At 55.4% G+C, this 5235-nt stretch overlaps 1 long non-coding RNA gene across 1 annotated transcript; it reads left to right on the forward strand.

The window, feature by feature from the left end:
- Positions 1-970: 970 nt before the first annotated feature.
- On the forward strand, positions 971-3066 carry LOC127752173 (uncharacterized). Its single transcript, XR_008012301.1, has 3 exons — positions 971-1101; positions 1270-1305; positions 2879-3066. It is a non-coding gene; the product is annotated as an uncharacterized LOC127752173 (long non-coding RNA).
- The last annotated feature ends 2169 nt before the right edge of the window (positions 3067-5235 follow it).

Genomic DNA, 5235 nt, shown 5'->3' on the forward strand with positions numbered 1-5235 from the left:
GAAAGAATAAACGTTGGTGCAGGTCTCCGAGAGGCCTATCTATCGCCTATATCCACCGAACGGAGTGGCGTAAAAATTGTGTGCAGCATAAGAACTTGATATCCCCACCTCCTCCTTTTCTCCTAATGTTGCCCCCTTTTCTTTTCTTATATCGCTTCCACGACCCGCCCGGTATGCGGGCACCGCCGTTGTCACTAATTCGGCGCCAGGAAGTGTTCTTTTGGCTGGGCGGAAGAAGACGCCTCGATAGGACGGGTTCCACGGGGCTGGGCTCCTCCTGCTTACGTGAGGCTGTCGTTATGGCCGCGGCGACACTCCCGTTAGAAGCGTTATTCCACCACTATAGGCTCACCAAGTGGATGGTCGATCGGAAGCCACCTCTCGCTACTCTTGCCTCTGTTTATGTATTTTTTTCGCCGCCGCCGCCGCCCCGATCGTTCTCCGTTACTGCGATGTGTTTGTAGTGTTGTTTTTCTGCTGCCGGGACCGTTTTGCGGTCTAGTCGCTCATTGCAGCCCGGAGCGGGAGGCGCGAGCGAGCGCTGAGGTGTCGGAGAGAGTGCGAGAGGCTCGAGTGGCACAACGGCGATTATTTTGGTTCTGTTCCTCGCTGATGACTGTGGGGTCCCGGCCAGGCTCAGGCAGGCGCCGCCGGTATGTGTCAGTGGGCTCGTGGCGGCAATGCTGGAGGGGGAGGGGGGGGGGGGCTGGACCAGGTCCCGAGCCCGGCAGGACACCGATATGTGGGCTTCTGGGTTAGCAGGCATTGCCAAGGGTGGGGCGTGGCGCTGTGGTAAAGGAAGGGGAGGGGGGGAGAGGCAAATTCTGACCGTGACAGTGAAAGGCCCCGACGCCGCGGCGAGGCTAGCGCCCCCGCCCCGCCTCGCCCCGCCCTACGCGCCCTACCCTGGATTGTATGCGGATGCCGCGTCGATAGTGTTCTCATCGTGTTGTCCTTGTGTTCACAGAGGCCCAGCTGCAGACGGGGCCGCGACCAGCGCGGGCTGTCCGGGAGGGCGGTGTGGGCGCATGGGAGCCGCACTTCTGCGTCCTGCTGCAGGATGAGCAGACCCTCACGGCCTACCGCAGCGAGGAGCTCGCGGTGAGTATTCTGCCACCTCTACTGTATTAAAAGCTTACGGTGAACTTCACTGACTATAAACCTCTTTCTCCCCCTTCTAACGGGCTTCTCTCGCCCGCTGACCTCTGTCGCCCTCTTACTAACCCTTACTGCTTTTCCCTCCCCATGCTGCGTTGCAACCCGCTGCAGGTTCTGCCCTGGACTCCAGTGGGGCGGAGGGAGAAGGTGAGTCCTGCTGTCTGACCCGAGTGTTTTAGTTGTCGTGTTTCCTGCTCGCTCAGTAGAGTATTGCATTTGAGAGTTGTCTGTTGATATTTGTTGAGTGTATGAGCTTTGTAATGTTGTATTTGCTCTCCTGCTGTTCTAATGTTTAATGCTTCGTACTCAATGCATCAAAATATTTGAGGTCGGTCGTTCGAAGGGGCGAACACGTTATGCCACACACATTGTTCACAAACAGGTGCATCGGACTTCAAATTGCACAACCTGGCCACCTTGTATTCGCAGTCCTCGATCTGCAAACCACTTTAAGCTTCCAACGGTTGAAAGAACTAAAGTCGCGTTAAGTGTGACACTCTATCGGTAGATCCGAGCACAAGAGTGCTTGGTATTGCCATTCCTTGTATACCCTCCGAGTGTCATTAAAGGACATTCCTGTGGGGCCGGGGCCGTCCCGTGTCGTCCGCCGTTATGTGGCGGCCAGCAAAAGTCATCTGGGGAAGTCATGTGTCCCCGCAGAGCGGCTCTGCAGCGAGCCGGCGCAGGGCTCGCCCAGCGGGGCCCATCAAGCTGGAACGCGACGTCGGCGGTGTCAGCGGCGGTCGGCGGTACTCCACCGCAGAGCTGCAATTGGGGGAGTTGTAGCGCAGCAGCTGGGGGCAGCTGGGGCAGCTGGGAGCATGGGGCAGCTGGGACAGGTGGTGTGGCGGGGCCTCTGGCGGGGCGGACCGCTAGAGGAGCTGCGGTCTGTGGCGTGCCGTGTGGCGTGCCGTGTGGCGCGCGGCGCGGGGTCAAGTGGACACGGCACGGAGTGCATGACGTATCGGCACCGTAGCACGGCATGGCTGAGGTTGTCTCCACCCCGTCACTGCTGCGTTTTAACCTTCGTCCATATAGCTTCAGAGGGATTTTTTTACGCCTTCCTGTTGGATGTTTACTTTTGAATAATACTTGCTAAATGGGCGCGCGCCTTACCTCCCCTCTCTTTTTGGATATTAGCAATGCGAACGCCACGCCACACGGCCAGCAATCGCATCGCGGAACACAGACTATATGTATGTACGTACTCGGCAGTGGCAGCAGCAACCGGCAGCAACAAACAAACGAGGAATGTTAGCAGCTAGCACAGGAAGGGCCGGCAAGCAGCATAGCAAGGGCGAACGGCCGCGCCGTTTAAATAGAGACTGTCCTGCCTGTCCCTGTCACTGTGTGCCTATGTGTGTAACAGCAGTAGTAGATGTGCAGGAATGGGATTGTTTTGCTGTCGCTGGTGCACGCACTACTTTGTGTGCTTCTAGTGTATTTCTCTTTTCAGTATAAACTGTGCCCCCTTTCCATGCTCAAATTTGCATTTAAAGAGGGGCAAAAAATAGCGTTGTTTGTAAATGTTGTCTGGTAGAATTAGCATTTGAGTTTACAGTCTTGCAAACTTTTCTAAAATAAAATTCTGCTTTTTTATAACTCTTTATGTTTTTAATAAACTTCAGAAATGATTTCTATGTCCCCCTACGTCTTTTGTGCATCCTATAGTTACCTGTCGGGGGATGCGCATTTCTGACCTCCTCCTGCTGCCCCACAGGTGGGCGACGCTCTCTTCGTGGACCTGCCGCGCGTGCGGCTCGACGGCGGCGTCAAGGCGTTCCGCCAGCGCTGGGGCTACGAGCTGCAGCCCCCGCCCACGCTGCTCGAGGAGGAAGAGGACGGCGGCGGCAACCTCTCCGTCAACGGCAACCAGGACCCGGAGGTGGCCTCCATCAACAGCCCAACAGGTAAGTGCGCAGATGCAGATGCAGGTTGTATGGGACGGGGCTGTGGCTGACTGCAGCCCATGGGCGCCTGTCGCGGGGTAGCTCCGCCGCTTCCAGCAGAGGCGCCGATACCTCGGGCGCCTGGCCCTCGCGCGTCGGGTAGCGCCACCGCGGCGGGTCCGTTGGAGGTGTCGAATGGGCTGCCTACCCGCCGCATGACGGGCGTCCCGCTAGTAGCAGCAGGCGCTGCGGGCCGTGCCGGGCCGGGACTTCCCCCCTGCAGCCTGTCACGACACACCTCATTGGCTCGCCCGTCACGTGCCGTGCGCCGCACCGCACCGGGACCGAGCAAGCCACAGCGCGTGCGCTCATTGCATCGGCGGCGGGGAAAAACTAGGTACATCCTCCATTTCATTTCAATATGTAGTACTTGCATTGCTTCTTCTCGAAGTCACTACCGGCTGCCAGGGTAGTAACGTTAAAAAGTGCTACCATCTTTTGAAAGGTAACTGATTAGACGGAAATAGAACCTTTGCTTACATTAAAGCGATCTTTGAATTGCCGCCAATGCCTGAGCCAAACGTAAGGTTCGGACATCTTTCTTTTGCACCCGGAAGGTTGGCTCACCGCACGTACGGGTGTGTTAGGTGGAGACTAAGACTCTCGAATTTAAAGGAAATAGCTTCGTCACACTTCATAGTTAATTTCGGTGTCCTTTTCAAGTTGGCTTATTCAGTGAGACTTTTGACACTTAAATTTTCTCGAGTAAAGTTACGCCGACCAACAACTAAATATTCGCTGTCGGCTCCTTTGCACTTACGTCCGATGTAAAACAATGTGAAACGTATGCCTGCAACAAATTAGTGAGGCAGTGTTATGCAAATAAGCGGTGATCGAGAGTGGCGCGCTTTACTGGGTTGATCGTCCAACGGAGCTTCAACGTGTTTATTCGCACCTCCAGTTTTCCACAAAAACGTTATGTTCATCACCGACGCCAGCTGGCGCTCCGTGCTCAAGCTCCCCCTTCTAGTGAAGTAGCAGAGCATTACTGAAACTCTTAACTTTGCTTTTTACGGCAGAGTAAATCGTACTACTCTACTCCCTGCTGATCCGAATCTGATCACAAACAGTCCCGGCTCCATCCATCACAAGGCTGATCCCGACACGGTGCTGCGCCTGTTCCAGCGAACAGGGCCCGATTGGACTGACTGACTGATCGGCCGACTGATCGAATGGAGAAATTCCTTCCCAGAAAACATTCCGCGCGCCAAATTTCAAATCAGCAGGGGCGGCGTCGTTCCTGTTGGATTAGGCAGGATGCGCCGACTTACGTATATCTGAATCCAATTTAAGCATCCGGAATTCCTTTTTTTTTTTTGCCGGCATGCACGTGTTGCGCATTGCGTATGTGGTCATTAATTCGCAGATAAACGACCGCGAAACTTGTCGCGCATGTCGAGCCCAAGCTTTCCGCCGCTCTGGCTGGCTGTCCTGGCGGCTGCCGGTGTGCCGGCCGGCGGGGCGTCGAACACCTCGGTGCGTCCCCGCCGTGGGCCCGTGGGCGGGCAGGGCGCCGCGCCGGCCGCGCGCCGGCCCCGCGCAGTGCATCCATCTATCGGCGGGTAGGTTGGTATCGCTGGGCTGCGGCAGGCCGTTGGCAGGACTGCAGCAGGTCCGCGTGGGACGACCCACCCGGCCGTATGTCTCAATGCACGGTCTTTCGTCACTTTCGCGATGACGCCACGCCCCGCCACGCGTCCCGCACGCAACGCCGCGCGGATCAATTTGTCGCCAAAACAGAAATATACCACAGACGGCAGGGTGTTTTGTTTTTGCCTTCTCTAGACCTTTTTGAATGTTGTACGTGCTTTCCGATGCTGTACAAGCGCCACCCTGGCTGTGCACATTTAAGGTAAGGGTCCGGTGAAAAAATTGCAATTTTTGTACAAATATTCTTAAATGAGTTTTTGCCGAAAAAAACAATGTTTCGACCTCTCTCCTTTTGGGAAACCATGTAAAGTTCACGAAACGTCTTTTCTTTTGTATTTTGGATCGGTCTACCTAATGGCTCTTGTAGCTTTTTCGACAAAAGCCTGTTGTTGATAGAGAACATTTTGTGGAACTTTGAGAAACTTCTTGCGCAACAGGTTGTGAGGTAGAAAGCTGCCCTTTGATTTGTGACTTCCTT

The sequence above is a fragment of the Frankliniella occidentalis genome, unplaced genomic scaffold, assembly GCF_000697945.3.
Source record: "Frankliniella occidentalis isolate FOCC.00 unplaced genomic scaffold, Focc_3.1 Scaffold4774, whole genome shotgun sequence".
Classification (NCBI taxonomy): Eukaryota; Metazoa; Arthropoda; class Insecta; order Thysanoptera; family Thripidae; genus Frankliniella; species Frankliniella occidentalis.